A 6,889-nucleotide genomic window follows, 5' to 3' on the forward strand; every position below is an offset into this window, starting at 1 on the left:
GTTACATCTTTCATTATCAATAGCATAATTTCAAAAATGGGATGGATGAAGGGGAAAATGTGATGAATGCAAAATTTATTCATAATATTTATCACCTAGGGCAGTGGTCCCCAACCTTTTTGGCACCAGGGACCAGTTTCATGGAAGACAATTTTTCCACGGACCCAGGGTGAGGGGAATGGGATGATGGTTTTGGCATGATTCAAGCACATTACATATATTGTCAACTTTATTTCTATTATTCTTACATTCTCACCAGTCACTCACTGGGTTTTGATATGAGACTGCAAGCAATTGATTTATTATGGTGTCTGCAGTCAACCTCTCTGCTCATGATAATCTGTATTTGCAGCCATTCTCCAGCTCACCACCTCAGCTCCACCTCAGATCATCAGGCATTAGATTGTCATAAGGAGCACGCAACCTAGACCCCTCACATGCACAGTTTATAGTAGAGTTCACGCTCCTATGAGAATCTAATGCTGCTGATCTGATAGGAGGCGGAGCTCAGGCGGTGATGCCAGTGATGAGGAGCAGCTATAAATGGAGAAGAAGCTTTGCTCGTTTGCAGCTGCTCACCTCCTGCTGTGCAGCCCAGTTCCTAACAGGCCATGGACCGGTACTGGTCTATGGCCTGGGGGTTGGGGCCGGCAGACTTAGGGGCCTTCTAAGATACTTGTATTTCCATTTGGAACCCAGGTCTTGCAACAAAAACCTGCGAGGCAAGAATACAGGGTCTAGACATAGAAATGTGGCCTGAATATTGTATGAATGGTTTTTCTCAACTACTAGTTAGTGATATGCCTCATCTCTTATACGAAATATGAATCTGGTCTGCCAGTTTAACAAGCCCAACCTCCCAACTGCACCGCACAATTGCACCCAGCATTCCAAACTATGCAGATTAAACAGCTTTTGCAAGAGAATGTTCATCACCTCGTATGTTCGGTATAGATTTTTGGCTCCTAGCTAGCAGGCTTGGGGAAAGTAGGGTAAGCTGGGGGTGATATTCTAAATATTTATCAACTGGACCTGCATGGACACTGAGTGATCAGGGCAGAGGCTGGTGATCAACAACTGTACATTTGAACATAAGCCTCAGGGCAGAGTGGGTGGAAAGCTAGGACTTCAGATTCCAAAGTGAGCTTAGGATTGGGGATTGAGAGAATACCAGTAGACCGACACTGAGAAGCCTCCAAAGAGACTTCCCTCACTCATCCAGCCACCGACTGTGAGAAGAGACAGAGAATAGTGAGATGAATGAGACACAGGCCTCTCTGCCACTCTATTTGTTTTTTTTAATTTTAGCATATTATGGGGATACAAGTGTTAAGGTTACCTATATTGCCCATGCCTCCCCTCCCCCCTTGAGTCACAGCTTCAAGTGTGACCATCCCACAAACGTTGCACATCTCACTCATATTTTTATAGGTTTCTGACCACTGCTGCTTCAAATTAACACACTGCTTTGTTACAGGTGCTAATTCCTTCAGTGGAGTTACAGCCAGTGCCCCTGGCCTACATACCTTCCAATCACCTTCAGGTCACTATGCATAAGTATTTTAAACACAATTAAAGGCTATGCATGTTGTAATTTCTATGTTTCAAAGAATCAGAGTCCAACAGCTAAAAAAAAAAAAAAAATGTTTTAAACCTATTCAAATCTTCACTCAGACTCTTGAAAAAATGGCAAAGAAGGACACTGCATTCTAAATGCACCATAAAATATTTTAAATGTCTTTTGAGGACCATTTCTTAGGGTCATTCTCTCTCCCCACGCTATTATATTTCTCTCCCTCGTACAGCAGTAGACCCAAAAAAAATTCTCTGACAATGACTGCTAAAAATTTTCTTCTCCAGCTATAAACATTTCCCAAAGTCTCCCCACTGATATTGAGCCCTAGGGGCTCTTCTTTGCTTTTCCCAGTTTCCCAGTCATCACAGAGGCCCAGAAAGCTTTCTTGTCCTTCCCTTCCATCACACTGCCTTTCGGCTGTCACCTGCTCCCACCTGCCGCCCTCCCAGCAAGCAGTAGCCATTGCTGTAGGGCTGCTTCCTCCAGCCAGGAGAACCAGGGCCTCCCACTGCCCAGCTCACTCTCACTCCTCACAGAAAGGAGCTTGTGAAACCCTTGCTTTTTGCAAAAGAAATTCTAATGCAGAATTTCTGGTAAATGGAATGCTCCATCCGCTTGTATGAGTCTCCATTTCAGATGAGTTTTCATTGTTTTCCTGTTTCTCATCCCTACCGTGTTTCCCCGAAAATAAGACAGGGTCTTATATTTATTTTTCCTCCAGAAGACACCCTAGGGCTTATTTTCAGGGGATGTGTTATTTTTTTTTTTAAGTACAGTATAACAATCTACATTTATTCAAATATAGTTAAGTCGTCTTCTTCTGGAACATCATCGTAACTCTTCAAACCCCGAATTCCATCCTGAATTTCTTGCGACTCTATTTCCTTTAGAACGATTGGCCCCAATCTCTCATGTCAAGCAATAGAGCTCTCATTAAATGAGCAGCTCTTATCCATGTATCCTGCTCAGAGTGCATTGGAAACAACACTGTCAGTGATTTTATCCCATGAATTCTTCACCCAAATCACGACCTCTTGCAGGCTAGGCTTCACAAAGTTCCCACGCTGATTTCTTGTTATTCTATTTTCAATGTAGTCGTTAATTTCCATGCGCAAATGGTCTTTGAATGGCTTGTTTATTGCAATATCAAGAGTCTGCAGATGGGCAGTGATTCCTGCAGGAATCATTATTTGATCTATCCCCCGGTGTTTGTGGGGGGGTGAGAGAGGCCCACGGTGCTGAGTAAAATGGCAGCCACAGCGTTCCTTCTTCCCCCTGGGGACACACAATACCTAGAGCAGAGTGTCCAGCTCCTCACTTCACTGAGGAGACTTTCCCCTCACAGCCTCAGCTTGCAGCACGCACAGGATGGCCAGGACCTGACAGCGGGAGCCGACCTTGTTGGTGGGGCTGCCCACACCTTTCCGGTCACCTCTGGGATAGTAGCTGTCACGATAGGGCAGATGAGAAGGGCTGCTCGGCAATGAAATGCATGGGTTGTGCAGATACGCTGCGTAGCCACGCCCATCACTAGGTCTTATTTTTGGGGTAGGGTTTATATTGCGCAAATGCTTAGAAATCCTGCTACCGTGTTTCCCCGAAAATAAGACCTACCCATAAAATAAGCCCTACCAGGATTGCTAATGTACTTATGTACATTAGGATTTCTATGTACTTATGTACTCATAAGTACATAAAAATAAGAAAAACCTATTTGCTTAAGCTTCTCTCTTCCTTCTGCTAAAAACTCTTTACATAGTTCAATATCCTAAAACTAAGGCCCAGACAAAGACCTGATGTCCAGGGTCACCCAGCTTGTCATTGATGTGGACAGGTCCAGAACTCACATTTCCCGATTCTTAGGTCAATGCTTCTTAAACCAGGCAGGGTGTGGCATGCTGTTGATCATTTGATTGATCACACCTGGATAAAAAAAAATTTCGTTACTAAAATTGTCTGAAAAACATTAATGATGATATTTCCAAAATTCCTCCAGCTCTAACAGTGCAATAGTCCACTTTCTCCACTAACCTTCCTTATAGAGGAAATCTGGTACGAGCAAATCTTTTTGCTTTTTTAAATCAATCAGAGAATAGCAAGCTGTCTCATTTGAACTTCCTTACAAACCCTAATTGGGAGATGTCTCTGAGAAAAATCATTGCCCTCGATTATGGGTTACAAAGTGAATGCCATTTCCTTCCTGGAAGTGCTCATCTCCCTGCTCAACAGTTCAAGGGGTGCTGCTATTGAGTGGCCTTGGGCCTCAAGGCTCCAACGAAACCACTGGCGCCACCCAGAGAACAAATGGCCTGCGCCATGGCCACAAAATAGTCATGAGAGACTAAGACTCCATAGGCCACCAGTAAATGAGCGATGAGCAGTAAATAAAGCGGAAGCTGGGGGACAGGAAGGAACATGGTTCTCACCAACTGATGCTAAAGACTTAGAGGCACACAACCAACCTACAATACTTCCTCACTCCACCCCTCCATGCACCAGCAGAACTTCCTGGTCTCCATTGCTCCTGCTCTCCTCAACTGAACCATGCTGTCTCCCACCAGCAGCTCAGATATTAGAAAAATCAAACTTTGGGGTATGTTTGAGGGGTTTTGCAATAAAATTATAAAAGCAAAAATTGATAAGCATCCTGAAGATCTGAAAATAATTCTTAAGATGACTTTGCCTCATCTTTTAAAACTATGCTTATGGAGAGTATTAACAAATTTTGAGTTTAAAATAATACATGCCAACTAAAAATATATAGAATCAATTAGCCAGGCATGGTGTGGTGCATATCTGTAGTCCCAGCTACTCAGGAGGCTGAGGCAGGAGGATTGCTTGAGCCCAGGAGTTTGAGGTTGCTGTGAGCTAGGCTGACACCACAGCATTCTAGCCTGGGCAACAGAGTGAGACTCTGTCTCAAAAAATAAAATAAAATAAAATAATACATGCTACATACAAAAATTAACTCAAAATGGATCAAAGACATAAATATAAGAGCTAAAACTATAAAAGTCTTAGAAGAAAACATAGGGCAAAAGTTTCATGACACTGGATTTGACAATGATTTCTTGGATATGCCACCAAAAGCATAGACAACCAAAATAAAAATAAATGAATTGGACTTCATCAAAATTAAAAACTTGTGTGTGTCAAAGGACACTACCAACAAAGTGAACAGGCTACCTAATAAAATGGGAGAAAATATTTGCAAGTCCTAAATCTGATAAGGGATTAATATACAGAATATATAAAGAACTCCTACAACTCAACAACAAAAAAGCCTGATTTAAAAAAAAAATCAAAGAACTTGAATAGAATACACATTTCCCCAAAGAAGATGTGTAAATAGCCAACAAGCACATGATAATAGCCATCCTAATGGGTGTAAAGTGGTATCTCATTTTTGTTTTTATTTGCATTTCCCAAATGATCAGTGATGTTGAACATCTTTTATGTGTTGTCAGGTAATGTGATGCCTTCAGTTTTGTTCCTTTTGCTTACGATTGCTTTGGCTATTCAGGCTCTCTTTTTTTTTTTATTTCATATGAATTTTAGAATTGTTTTCTCTAATTCCGTGAAAAATGGCATTGGGACTTTGATAGGAATTGCACTGAATCTATAGGTTGCTTTGCACAGTATGGTCATTTTAACAATATTGATTCTTTCAAACAGGGATAACTTGACTTCCCCTTTTCCAATTTGGATGCCCTTTATTTCTTTCTCTTGCTGATTGCTCTGGCTAGGACTTCCCATACTATGGTGAACAGACATGGTGAAAGTGGGCATGTGGGTGAACCTTGAAAACATTACACTAAGCGAAATAAGCCAGACACAAGCGGATAAATAGTGTATGATTCCACCTATATGAGGTACCTAGAGTAATTAAATTCATAGGGACAGAAAGTAGAATGATAATCGCCAGGGGCTGGGTGAGAGGAGAAGGAGGAGGTATTATAGAATGAGTACAGAGGTCCAGTTTGGGATGATAAAAAAGTTCTGGAGATGGACGATGGTGATGGTTGCACAACAATGTGAAATGTTAATGCCACTGAACTGTACACTTAAAATGATACATTTCATCTTATGCATATTTTAATCACAATAACAAAATTAAAGAAATAGAAAATAATAATTATACAGGAGAGAGCGTGTTCGTAGGTGGGGCCGGTGCAGCACGGGGTGTGTGAGCCCAGGCCGAGTGAGGAGAGCTTCCATGCAGGGCTGGGGCGAGTGGCAGCAGCAGCCCCATGCAGGCGTCTGGGCTCCTGCAGGGCAGGGCGTCACCTGCACAGGGAAGGAGCAGCTGCGGCAGTGGAGCTGGGTTACACGCCGGGTGACTGATCCGCCAAGGAAACATATTAGGAATAACGGGCAGCAAGCTTATCACTGCCGCAGAAGGAACTTATAAATATTAAAATGGAGAAAACAAGAATGAACTCTGTTTTGTTAGACGGGAACTGAGGGCGTCAATGTGAGCTCATGGTTTGTGATAGGTAAGAAGGTAGATGTTGGAGGACAATGATGATGATGAAGATAGAAACATAGATAGAGATAGAGATGTAGATGTGGTTTCCGGCATTCAAGATGTCGAAGCGAGGACGTGGTGCGTCCTCCGTCCTCCGGTGGTGCTAAATTCCGCATTTCCCTGGGTCTTCCGGTAGGAGCTGTGATCAACTGTGCTGACAACACAGGAGCCAAAATCTGTATATCTATCATCTCTGTGAAGGGAGTCAAGGGACGACTGAACAGACTTCCTGCTGCTGGTGTGGATGACATGGTGATGGCCACAGCTAGGAAAGGCAAACCAGAGCTCAGAAAAAAGGTACATCCGGCAGTGGTAATTCAACAACGAAAGTCATACTGGAGAAAAGATGGTGTGTTTCTTTATTTTGAAGATAATGCAGGGGTCATAGTAAATAATAAAGGTGAGACGAAAAGTTCTGCCATTACAGGACCCGTTGCAAAGGAGTGTGCAGACTTGTGGCCCAGGATTGCGTCCAATGCTGGCAGGATTGCATGATTCTCCAGTATGTTTGTAAAAACCATTAAAAAGTATTTGCTTGTAAAAAAAAAAAAAAAAAAAGAGTGAGAGGTGTAAATGTGAATATATGAGAGAGAAAAAATATGTATATATATGTGTGTATATGTACATATATGAACACAATCACCTTGCCCTGTCCACGGAGAGTGCCTGGGAACAACAATATCCCCCAAACAATGAGAACACCTAGTGTCCAGATCTAGTTTCTATAGATATCATCTTCCAGTAAAAGGAATCAGGGCTCCTTGAGGAAGAGTCTGATTCCACGA

The 6,889-nt window shown here is 42.5% G+C and overlaps 1 pseudogene; it reads left to right on the forward strand.

Annotated features, from left to right (window-relative positions):
• The first annotated feature begins 6,163 nt into the window (after positions 1 to 6,163).
• Positions 6,164 to 6,662, forward strand: LOC105856178 (large ribosomal subunit protein uL14-like; annotated as a pseudogene).
• The last annotated feature ends 227 nt before the right edge of the window (positions 6,663 to 6,889 follow it).

Source organism: Microcebus murinus, chromosome 3, assembly GCF_040939455.1.
Source record: "Microcebus murinus isolate Inina chromosome 3, M.murinus_Inina_mat1.0, whole genome shotgun sequence".
Classification (NCBI taxonomy): Eukaryota; Metazoa; Chordata; class Mammalia; order Primates; family Cheirogaleidae; genus Microcebus; species Microcebus murinus.